The sequence below is a fragment of the Dermacentor albipictus genome, chromosome 10 (assembly GCF_038994185.2).
Source record: "Dermacentor albipictus isolate Rhodes 1998 colony chromosome 10, USDA_Dalb.pri_finalv2, whole genome shotgun sequence".
Lineage (NCBI taxonomy): Eukaryota > Metazoa > Arthropoda > Arachnida > Ixodida > Ixodidae > Dermacentor > Dermacentor albipictus.
The window spans coordinates 12,136,136-12,148,534 of NC_091830.1; the positions used below are offsets into that span (position 1 = coordinate 12,136,136).

Here is a 12,399-nt window from a genome sequence, read left to right on the forward strand (position 1 = left end):
GAAGGAAATACGCTTTCGTTATCTCACTGAAACGAATGAAAGCCTCTGACGCTCATACCGCGGTCAGCAGTGAGAAAGGTAATTAAATGCAGCCATGCGCTGCATGTGTAAATAGGAAGGGCATAGCGTAGTCATCCCATAGAGATGAAGAAAAATAGACTTAAGAGCGCGATAAACATCATAGGACGACATCCACGCTAGTTGAGTGCATGCATTTCTGGCGCGTGGAAGATGTCGCTGTTTTTTTTTTAATTTTTTTACATCGGTGCAACGCGTAGGAACTGCAGTGTTGGAGGCACGAACGAATAAATTATACTGCGATCACTGCGGGACCTGCGACAACCGTTTCGTGTTCCTTCGAATTTCGAGATCACATCGACCACAGCTCGAATGCGCAACCGGTTTTTTACATGTCAGCAAGAGAACGGGTAATCGCACAACACTTACCGTTGCTCCAAGTACGTCGCGGTAGCACCAGCAGCTGGGCAACAAATGTCATCAAGCCCTGGCCCACCGCAGAGTCCGCAACATGAAGCTTCTAAGCATTCGCCAAAAACTAAAAGCGGACCACAGCCATCATAGAGTTGTCATAGTGAGAAACTCTATGACAGCCATACGTACGCGCGCGAACGAGACGCAAGCCATGCGTCTGAGTTCGAGAGTAGTTATTTCAGAAAAGCAAAAACAAACAACAATGTGACGTCACATCCGGTAAAGTCAACTTGTCCTCCTTTCTCACCTTCTCTCAGCTAACGCATGCGCAGCGACCACGGAGCACTCGGGGGCGATGTTCAGGTGTCTCCACGAGACTCCCTGCCGTTGCCCTTGGCAACAAGCGGATCTTACGTTTTGCTTGTTCTTTCCATCTTTCTTTCTCGTTCGCGCCATTTTTCTCCTCTGCTCGGCCATGTGCCATGCTGTTACGCACATAACTGCAGAAAGTTTTTACAAGGAAAGCATAGAGGAAAGCGTGACTGCTTGCGCAGGAAGCAGTGGCTGCATCACGTTGGCCGAGAGAACTTTTTCGAACAAAGAACAGCGTTGTTTTGCAAGGTGAGGAGTCTTATTACTCGTAGACATCCCGTAACGCTGCATTATTTTTTTCATTCTACCGACGTGCTCAGCAGCATTTTTGTTGTGGCAGTTTGCACGTTCCATAAAAATGCGGTTCTCCTCAGTATGCTTAATATTGTGCGACGGCTCCATCACCTCGCTCGTCGCCATCTGTTATTTGCCAAGATACAGCCTCTCGATAGCACTCTTCGCGATTGTTGGGATCCGTTGCCTGTTTTACTGAAGATTGGAAACAGCGGCTTGCAGAGGCGCTAACAATTCTAGCTTACGTCGATCTGCCACACGATAACAGTCATCTGCCTTGATGAGTTTCGTTTCTTTATCGCTGGGAGCCCGGAACTTTCCAGTAACGAACGGCACGCGCGTTATCAGAAGCGGCACTCCAAACGGTGTAAACCTTTCTATGCTGATAACGCGCGTGCCGTTTGTTACTGGAAGGTTCCAGGCTCGCAACGTTAAAGGAGACGCATCACGGCAGACGGCGATTATCGTTGTGCGACATAACGGGCACGCCAGAGGGAGTTAACCGTTCGTAGAGTGTAACCGTGGTATTGCAGGTTATGAGCGCTAGCTAGTCCACGTAGATTGCGTTCTTCTTTATTTTATTTTTTTAAGGCGAAGCCCTTAAGATCTGTTTCAAGGTGCCGTTCTCAATAGGAAATATCACGTGACCTAACGAAGGCCAGACGAGGCGACCCCCCCCCCCCTGTAGCAGAAAGTGATTAGCGAAATTAACGATCCGCTCGTGATTGAATTAGGGTAGATTAGAGATAAAAGATTCAGGTGAATTGGACCATATTAGGGAGGATTAGTGCTGATGGAGTACTATGACCGACTAGGGTACATGAACGATTAGGGAGCATTGACATGGACGCAGGTTTAAGGTCCATATGGTAGACTAAGGTGAATCAGGCTTGATGGAGGTGGATTGACTGAACGATGGATTCTGGTAGATTAAGGTGGAATGGTGTTGATGGAGGTGGAGTGGGGATAAGAGTGAGGTGGGATGGGGTGAATTGGGGACAAGAGTTCATGGACAATATTTACGTAACTTGACATTCACCGAGCTGCAATAGCCACGCACTTCATGCGCATATTGCTTTCAATTTATTTTTTGCTACGTCGCCTGTCTGTCTGTCTGGAATGCATCTACTTAGGGCAGGTAGTCACCGCTGATCCGGATCATGAGACCAAAACAACCAGAAGAATAAGAATGGGCTAGGGTGCGTTTGGCAGGCATTCTCAGACCATGAACAGCAGGTTGCCATTACCCCTCAAGAGAAATGTGCATAACAGCCGTCTTACCAGTACTCACCGGAGCAGAAACCTGGAGGCTTACGAAAACAGTTGTATTTAAATTGAGGACGACACAACGAGCTATGGAAAGAACGATGGGTGCAAGCAGACAAAGTAAGCGAACAAATGCGAGTTAGACATCTCAGTCAAAATCAAGAAAAAGAAATGGGCAGGGCATGTAATACATCTTAGTTGAAATCAACAAAAAGAAATGAGCATGGGCAGGACATGTAATGAGGGAAGATAACCGATGGTCATTAAGGGTTACGGGAAGGGAAGCGTAGCAGGAGGCGGCAGAAATTTAAAGTTAGGTGGGCGGATGAGATTAAGAAGTTTGCAGGGACGGCATGGCCACAATTAGCACATGACCGGGGTTATTGGAAAAATATGGGAGCAGGATTGTCATGAATGAGGATCAAGGTGATTGAAACACAATTGGGGTGCATTCAGCTTAACTAGGCTTGACAAAGGTGTATTAAGACCAACTACGGTAGACGAGGGTGTATTAACAATGGTTAAGGTGGATTAAAGTTGTAACGCCTACTGTAACGAACCTTAACCCATACCAACCCTTAATCCACTTTAATCGGCCTCAATCCCCCTTCACCATCACCTTCATCAACCCTAATACAGCCCAAACGTCCTTCATTCACCTTAATTGATGATCACTCTTAATGCACCATAATCCATCTACTTCAATCAACCCTAACCTTCCATTGACCTCAATCCTCAATTCTTTCAATACACCTTCTACTTTACGCACCGTTATCTTTAATATGCCTTTAATTCGTCTTAAACCAGCAACTAACAATTTCTTCACCGCTAATTCGTAATCATTTCTATATAGCTGCTCATGCTCTCGTTCGCTTCCAGCCTCCTTTCAGTCGGGCGACATCTTCTGCCACAAGCAATACTAGACAAGACGCACAAAGTGAAGCATCTCATCATGTGGCAGAAAAACAGTCTGGAGCATAGAACGCTCCTCAAAGCTCTTTTTACATCAGTATAGCCCTTTCATACGGCTTTAAAATACCATCCTCCTCATAAATGTTGCCTTCAGCTTTATTGATGCCGTTATCACCACCAATCAAAAATTTTTGAACACCACTGGAGCGTGCAACTGGTCCAAATAACACGCCTCTATAGAATGCTGCGGCCCGTCCCCAGGAGCCCAAGAGGAAAAGCGCGCCGTGCGCAGCTGGCTGGCAAGTAGAATTGAGGCCGAAAGCGCTGCAACCAGGGGTGTGTCGGTACTTTCAAACTATCAAGGGGCATTAGCTCGGAGATGGGCACTCCGCAGCAATTCTAAACAGTAGGATGTAATTGCAACGTTCCATAGCACCACGGTTGCCAAAGCCATCTTGAAAGAACCTTATAATGAACTTCGCAAATGGGGCCATAAGGTCAAATTCGTTGCTTTTTCCAGCTTTTATGAAAATATAAATGCTTTATAAGGCCAGCCAACTGAACTGTTCCCATCAACCGCAGGTATCGGTCGCTGCTCAGTTCTTGCGTTTCTTTAAAAAACGTCACCTTTATCGCTGCCTTCTACTTGCTTCTCTCAGCTTAGGCTTCCTGGGACTCTCAGGCGGACTTCTCCCGCTATAAAAAAAAATGTATGCACTCTCAGTGCACTGCAAGAATGCACTGGAGACACATTCGACACACCGACCTATTTGCGATTTATTTGGAGTTAATGAGCATTAACGTATTCTAGCTGTAGCTTGAGGAATCGTCGTGCTTTATTGAATTTTATGCTTTATTGAACAAATCACTACGACAGCGCACCATCGAGGAGGCAGAACGTCATTTCTGACTCCGCGTTTAGATTCATTGATTTCAGCTTGAGGTACCTTCGTCCCTCGGTAAGTGAAGCTTCACGGAACCAAAGCTTTCCTATAGCCGGCGTACGGCGTAAGTCAGCCTACGTGTGACCATGGAACAGCTGTTTGTTGCGATCGCAGGCGTACATTCTATGGAGCCTTGCTCACGCTTGCAGCGCATCTGCTAGCCTTCATGTCTCTGTGCTTCTCGCGCACACAGTTAAGATACACCTGTGGTAAGAAGGATTCATTATTTAAGTCAAAGCAGCCACTTCTTCCCCATCTTCCCAGATGAAGCATTGACTGGCTGGCGCTCAGTGCCGAGGGAAGCAAACGCACATATTCTGTGCAGGAACCTCGAAGATGCTCTGCTTAAAATCCTTCGTGCTGTCGTGAGTACTGCGAGAAACAAGCAACAGTGGGGCAATGTGTTTTTATATTCACAAAACCAACACGAATGTTCTAAAACCAGGACTATGCATTCTTGCATAACGGATGTTCTACATGCCAGAAATGCGCCATGCGCTGTCAAAAGCAAGAATCACTGACCTGCTAGGCATTCATTATACATATTCTGAAACGCATTGGTTTTGGTGTGCAATGGCACAAGGCACAATAGCATGATTCTGTCGAAGGAGGGCAAAATTTTGCGCTCATATTTCTTCATCTATTGCCGTGGAGCAGCAAATTGCATACAGCGTTGCATGTGCATTCATTTCGTGAGCTTTGGTTCCTCCTGTCCCACCTGGCCACAGCAACATACGGGAGAGCACGGTCCATATAACACAGCGCAAAAAAACGCGGACTAACGCAAACCTGCCCACATGGCGCCTTTGCCATGGTACGAAACCTATGGAGCAACACATGTGAGCACACAGAACCATAACAAATCCGCAATTGTGGCCCGAAAGCATGGCCGCTAATACAAAATAATTTTTTTTTTTAAATCAAAGGACACTTTTCTCATAGCGCGCGGAGTGGGCTGGCATGGATAAGGCCCTCTCCTCACTGGCTTCGTGGCGGCTGATCTTGATGATGTGCTGCTGACCAAGCCAAAACACACAGCCACTTCCTGAAGCTTCGCTTCGGTAGCTGCGGGACACGGCAGCTGCCTAGCGGGCAGCATTATTTTGCTTTGAAGTAGACTGCCGGTTTCTGCACTGACAGGGCAATTATTTGTAGGGTACCTCGACACTTTGGCAACTGCAATTCTCCGGACCACTGCAGACGGCTCAGGGAATATGACACACCGTTTGGCCAATTTGTTCTTACAATTGCGTGAAGTTTAATTTACCTATATCACTGCCACAACCTAATCATACGCAAAGGGTTGACCCGTTACCTTCATCATGCTGTTTGCTTAGTCTAAGCACATCGAGTTTGATTGTTAAAACAGTCAGGAAATATTACACGGCTGTAGAAAAGTAAACTTGCCATACGCTCGCATAGACTCGGAGACCAATTTCAGCCTTCACAAGGCCATTTCCTTACAGTACAAAGCATGAGTAAATTTTACAGAGCATGTGCAAACACTTTACAGTAATAAATACAACACATTGGTTAGGCGCATCTTGCAAAAACATAGAACAGCTTGCAGAAGCCAAGCAGCATCCCAGTATCCTACGCCCATTTCCGCCCCCATGTTGCATATTTAGCTTTGGTGCACCTACTCATCTTTCGGAGTTTTATTTGGAAACTGACCACCTTCATTGTTACTTCAGCCTTGCGTTCGCTGCAACCAATAGCGTTCGCGCACTTGGCCTCTGTACATCCAGGATCCTTACATAGTGCAGTTTGCATTTGCTAAAGCATTCCGTGAACAAGTTCTCAAGCTCCTTGGCTGGGATAGTCACTTTGCTTGCACTTATACTTTTAAAACACATTTTCGTGTGACATAACCAGCGACTTAATATGCTAACCGCGAGTTGCTCTTCTCTATGTGCTGGTTGTAACATTGTGCTTGGTTTCTTTGGGATGCAGTATATAATTTCGTAATGCTGGCCAGCAGATAGCTAAAGTAAACTGGTCTTAAGACACTGCAAAAATCTATAGCATCACAGTGAACTGGCGTGGGATCACGGCAATGTTGCCGGCTGTACTTCATATTTATATCTTTCCTGGCTTGCCAAAGTTTCGTCTCACAGCGAGAATTGGCTGCTTTGCAGAAGTGCACAACGCAAATACCAGTGATTTATCATTATTATCTCTTCGCAAGTGCACCTTTTGAGCATGAAACTGCTACAATAGGCAATATCATCAAATTGTAGTGACACTGAAAAAAAAACACACATTTTACTTTATTAAACATATTATGTACAAAAGAACAAGTGACACTCAAAGCACGATAGAGATGAGCACAGTCATCAAAATCTGGTTTATAGATCAAGCTTGTTGGCTATTTATACATAATTCATCTTTATTCCAGCATAATCGCTGGTGCCCACATGCGTTACAAAATCTACACCATTATTTGTGTTATGCATGCAACCTGGTTGGACAAGATTCTTTCGCTATAGAACTGTTGACAACACTTGGGATTGTTTTGGCACATGAACGCTCGCTTCATGCCAAGCATTACAGACAGAACCAGCACCAGATTTCCCTCAGCACTCGGTGGCAAACAAAGAATTTAGCGCCGCCTCCATCCACTAACACCACACTGCACTTACACTCAGTGTGTATCTACATGCTAAAACAGCTCCTGAAAAATTCATGAAATAATTACAGCTCACACTGTAAAGACATGAAAAAGAGCGCAGAGTTGGACAGTAGTGTAGTGGCATGCTTACAGCTAGCAAGTTGCTCACAGGCGCCATGCACCACAAAAGCAGCAAACAAGCAACAATACTCTTCGCACTAGATGGAAGCATGCAGAAGAAAAAGGAAGCACAATTCATGTTAGTTATCAATTACAATAAAATAGATCAAGAATGGTTCTGAGATGGCACAAGCACCAACGGAAACGTAGTTACAGACCCTCGTCACAAAGGCCCTAACAACTAACAAATATGAGCAGATGCCATGATCTTTTTAATGTGCTTCTTACCCATTCCTTTTCCATCCCAGTGAACTTGCCAATGTCTAGCATCAACAAGTTCATAGACCAAATCTTCATGACATCGGCCAGGCAGCGCGCGCAGCTAGGCGAGCGTCTCAGTGCATGTTTTCTACTACTCATTGCGAACATAGCAGAAATCTTCCTCATGGAATCGCTTGCTGTACACCAGAGTTGGAGCCGATAGCTGCTTGCGTGTTTTAAGTTTGGTGCTTCAAGCTTCACGCAGCTTCTTGTCGTGTTTATGGGTGAGGCTGACACCTGCCATCATTGCTTACATCCAGCAGTGCTGAACACTTTCAAAGGCAACCACTACCTATTATAGTGCTTGCAAGTGTTGCCAAGTAGACACCTGAAGTGGGAAAAACCTCCCCAGTTGATTACAGCTGCACCGCTGCTGGGACTTGAAACTTTCGTCTTCAACTCGCTTTAATCGGTGCTTCTGAAGCAGACGATGCAGCCCTCATGCTATGTCTTGCCGACAGCAGTGCCAGCATTTCCAGTGGTGGAGCACGCCCCTAATGTCTATTATTCTGCATTTTTAAAATGAGTACTACATAATAATGCTGCACACTCATTTTGAAGAAACGGGCACTGCACTTTTCGCCGTTAAATGTGCCATTAAACAAGCAATTCCGTTAAGAGGAAGTGTTACTTCTATATTGAATAATAGAACCTGCTCGTGCACCAGCGTCATCATTTAAGACTGCATATAAATTATCCAAACTACTACATGCGACGCTTTTTTTGTGACCGTACGCAATGTACTGAGATGAAAGGGATGCTCTTCTGGAGAATGTGAACATAGTGGGGAAACATTGCAGATCTATTGTAGAAGCTGCAGCAAACATGTGACCCAAACGTTGCAGCACGGCATGCAGCAGTGAACTTACAATTCTGTGTCAAGCGGAATGAAAAATCGCTTCTCCAATGTCACGGTTGAAAGCAGATGGCCTACCCATGCTATTTCCTGATTACATGCCTAATTTTGAGTTAATATGAAAAATGCCCCCCCCCCCCCATCTCAGACAGAAAAACAATTTAATCCTTGCTGTGGATGTAGTTGCATCAGCTGTGTGTGGCCTCCAAGATGGCAGCAGGGTGCCGTGTAGTGCAGTCTGTTGCGGGCCACCACAACAAACCACGACATAAATTTCCTCGGGGGCTTTGCTGTGTAGCTTCCAGTGCACATCTAATTTATTGCAAAAACTAGGTGGAGGATTTGAAATTTTTTTTTTTGGGGTATGTGACGATACCTTTCAACAGTGAAGGCCATTCCGTTAGAAAAGCATTAGAAATGGTTTTATGAACATGTGGTACAATACAGCAGTAATATTTTCTTTTATTATAGGTTTCATCAGCAACGATCACCACTGCTAATGACCTACTGTGCCTGTGTTGCGGATTAAACCATTTTCCAGTTTAATCATTCTACACTAGCTTTTTTATGTCGTATCTGCAAAATACTTCGGATCATATAGCATAGGATTAATAGAGAAACGAGTGCTTAAATTTATAAAATGCGTCCATAGTTTTCTATTTGAAATATCGAACTCCACATCTTCATCATAAATAAATTGTGGCTTACTTGATCTTCTCTTTACTGCTCTATTGCAGGGAAAACCTTCACGTGAGGCCTCCAGCAGTGCAAACATCTGTGGGCAGCCAGTGGTACCCTATAGGAAAAGACCTGGAAAAGCTGTGGCTACCATAGCTTCATCTTCATTTCATGTGGTCACCTTTCTTACTGTATTTTCAAATTGTGTAATATACATTATTTTATAGGTCGGTAAAGCCATTTTTTCGCAAGGTCGGACAGTAACTTTTTGCTGCACATTATGGACATTTGCTTTCGGAGAGTCATTGCACAAAAAGCCTATTTATTACATGTTAAAAAATTTATGCAGGGTATGGCCGGGTAATACATGTAATGCTTTAATTCATTTTTCAGTTCTATATGTTAACGTGCCGTGTACAATGAAGCTTGCAATAGGTTGGTTGCTGAAGTGGCCAGAAATATTGCTTCTTGTCATACCACTGCAGGATGACATATAAATGCTGCTGCAAGAACGGCAATAAAACCTTGCATATTCTTTCCGAAGCCATTTTAACGAAATTCTGGGAACTTACAGTAAAATTCTAATTATTTTCTTGTCAAAACGTTTATAAAAGCCAGAATGTGTTTCCTAAGCCACTATTAAACAATTATGGGATTGTGTAATACAATTCTTCAGCTTGTTCTTCTCAAGATCGCGAACTTTTAACATAACATCACCAGGGCCTACTAAAGTACCTGTAGATTTCCACAGCCAGAAAGGGTCTTGACCAGGACAGACTTCAGAATTTGCTGTTCAAGATATCTTTTAGACGACAAATATCTGCTTCCGTATTTTGTGCGATGGAGCTTAATATTTTTCCCATTATGATCGCTCACATGAGCATTCTTGAATGTGGCAGATCAGCTCACAAATAGAATGGAGTCGTTGCATTGCAGAAACATTGTTACTAGAAGCTGGAAATCGCGTAAAGATCACTGATTAAGTCAGAGCTCTTTCTGTATACGGGAACAGATGGACCCATTTTTGAAAAAAGTAAGGCCTGAGTAGTGTAACAATTCTATCTGAATGCCAATATCTTTAGAACTTCGCAAGTTCAGGCTGCATTCCACCCGCCCTATCACCAGTATTGGCCAGTTTGGAATGGTGTAGAGATGAAAATAATGAAATCAACAGAAAAAAAACCTCACCTATGATTACGATACCCCCCAATGCAAAATATGAGCGCAGCTGTAAACACGTTTTCATTTCGAGTAAAATGAAAACATTTCGATTGCACAGAGAATCTGCCTTGTGCTGTACATTGCGAAGGGTGTGAATTGTGGCACGACCGACTCATTGATCAGGAGATTGCGAGAGGCAGTGTGTGGATGATGTGCAGGCGCAATTCACAGCAGCCGCTACAGACAGACTTTGCTCATGCAGTGTTGTTTCCACAAATGGCATCGGTGGACGAGCTCACTGCATGCTATCGGTCAACAAAGAACTGGTGCCCTGTTGCAGCACTCTTAACCACGGAGCTCATCTTATGCAGCGGACCTTTCTCACGCTTTCGCAGTATCCTCCTCCTCTGCTTTCCTCATCGCAATCTCTGCTATCGCCCTCTTTCATCCCCAGGGTGGTCCACATTTGCTCTTTAAATCTTCACTGTGCTCATTCGCTTGGTCACGCCGAGGGACACCAAACAGGCGTACAGGCGATCAAGAACTGGGCTCTAAAAAATCCTTAAAATCATAGTGGCATTGTTCTGGCATGACCTGTGTTGTAGTCATAATTAGATAGGTTCTCAGAATGGGGCTACACGTATGGAGGCCTCAAATAAATTCCAAATGTGTCCTCTGAGGCATATGCATTTTTGTCTTCATTAACTACAAGTTTTGGGCCAGATCACTGTTGTAATTTTTGCTGCTGGTTTCTATCAAATCGATGTGACCTACTAGTTTAAACCACAAGAATCATAAGTAGATTTTTGCAGTCTTCACTTTTTTACTCACATTAACTTGCAACACAGGATATTCCAATTCACTGTTGGATCAGGCTCAATTGCAGCGATGCTATCATTCCATCTGCATACGAAAAATACCTAGGTAGGATGCCAACACTTACACTTTACAAACAAAGCTTCTGTGGAAATTAGTGGGAGCTGTTACCAGTGATTTGCAATCAAGCCTATAACAAAGCCTATAACAAAGTTGCAGCTGAAATAAATTTTCATTACTTCCCTTCACTGCAATAAATGTGCAATGTTGCACACAAATTTGAACTTTCATAGAAAAAGACAACCTTGCAGCCTGTACAACTGCTACATGGCCACAACCTCGCTGTTGGCCGTGAAATCGTACTTTAAGCAACATTCATTGGTCCGTTGGACTAAACATGGAATGTGTTTACACCTGCATCCTTAACACGCATTCACTCCGTTGTCGCAGCGGCAAGCCATTCAGGTTGCAGCCCTATGCTCTGCAGAGCCCGGATGTTGCCCCAGCGGTGCCGGCGCGGGTGTCGACCTGCAGCCTGCCCCACACTGTGGCATGGGGCCTTCACGGGAGGGCCTGCTTCATCACCACGCACAAGTTGTGCCTCATCGAGTTGTCCGGCTCCATACATACGGTAACCACACATACAGTAACCACTGTGCCCTTATGTCCTTAGCTTAACTGCAAGGAACATGCCACAGCACAGTAAATCGCCTTGTTCATCCCACTGCCATGCAGCGAAGAGCTCCAATTGAACACACCGTAAATGGAAAAACGCAAACTAGCAGTGCTTAAACATCTGAAAGACTCATCTGAAAAACATCTGAAGCGATGACTTACCCTCTCTAGAGTGGTGCCCTCTTAATGGCTTGAGCAATGCTCACAAACTATTTCCCTGCTTTTTCATATCCAAGCGAACATCACCGTTATCTCATGACGTTCTGGCTCAATCCTATTGTCACACTTGATTGTAGTGTGGCGCGTTTCCAAACATAGCCACGCCTGCTGCATGTCATGCGACAGTTAACGCACTTAGTGCTGCTGTATTCTATTCTTACACTGTTGGCTCCAGTTGCATGTCATGGCACATCAGTGGTGGGAAGTTTACTCTGAAAACAAGGGCTCATGGGGTTTTGTCTGCATTTTCTCTGGTTATGGTGTAACAATACTTGGGAGACACAATTGTCTTGGCAACCTACACACAGAACAGTGAGAGGGCCCTTTAACATAGCCCGAACTTTAAGCATACCTTTTGGGCAGTATCACCTCACCCATGCATGCGCATTGCAGTATCGAATATCAATAGCGTTAAGGATTATGAAAGGTGGAAAAAGCCCTGCAGGGATCACAATCCGTTTACTGGGGTGTGCACATGTCTACAAGCTGGTCAAGTGGCACATGTGTGCACGCAACGCGATAGCGATTGCATGATCACGTCGCAGGATAACTATCTTTGTGGGCACTTTTTGGCTTCCCCGTTTACCAGAGACATTAGAAATCACAGACCCAGACATTAGCATCTCCTTGCATTGAAAGGCTAGCTGCAATTCAAAGCATAATACACTCTCTTGGTACGGCAGCTGCATCTGTATTTTTTAAGCAAAGCTTGGTTAGTGAAC

At 44.6% G+C, this 12,399-nt stretch overlaps 1 long non-coding RNA gene across 1 annotated transcript in view; it reads left to right on the forward strand.

Annotated features, from left to right (window-relative positions):
- Positions 1 to 913: 913 nt before the first annotated feature.
- LOC139050854 (uncharacterized) overlaps positions 914 to 12,399 on the forward strand; it is a 141,616-nt gene continuing 130,130 nt past the window's right edge. The window contains exons 1-3 of the long non-coding RNA XR_011509100.1: positions 914 to 1,053; positions 8,866 to 8,982; positions 11,234 to 11,414. This is a non-coding gene — a long non-coding RNA (uncharacterized lncRNA). The remainder of the gene's footprint in view (positions 1,054 to 8,865; positions 8,983 to 11,233; positions 11,415 to 12,399) is intronic.